This window comes from Odontomachus brunneus, unplaced genomic scaffold (assembly GCF_010583005.1).
Source record: "Odontomachus brunneus isolate Ranch 3 - 2012 unplaced genomic scaffold, Obru_v1 Obru_scaffold_238, whole genome shotgun sequence".
Lineage (NCBI taxonomy): Eukaryota > Metazoa > Arthropoda > Insecta > Hymenoptera > Formicidae > Odontomachus > Odontomachus brunneus.
Window position 1 is genome coordinate 244,892 of NW_022639688.1, and position 210 is coordinate 245,101.

Below are 210 nucleotides of genomic sequence, written 5' to 3' on the forward strand. Positions count from 1 at the left end.
TTTGTCACACTCAGATCGTTCGAAAACCCCTAGTGGGCACACTGACCATGCGACCATGGCCGTTCGAAAACCGTACTCCGTGGACCACTCGTGTGTCTTTTCTCCACTCTCTTTTGCGCGGTGTAAATCGGTAGAGATGGTGGAGAGTGCGCAAAGAGTGCAATACGGTATGAAATTACTAAATTATTTATGGTTTTTTGTTCTTCGAAA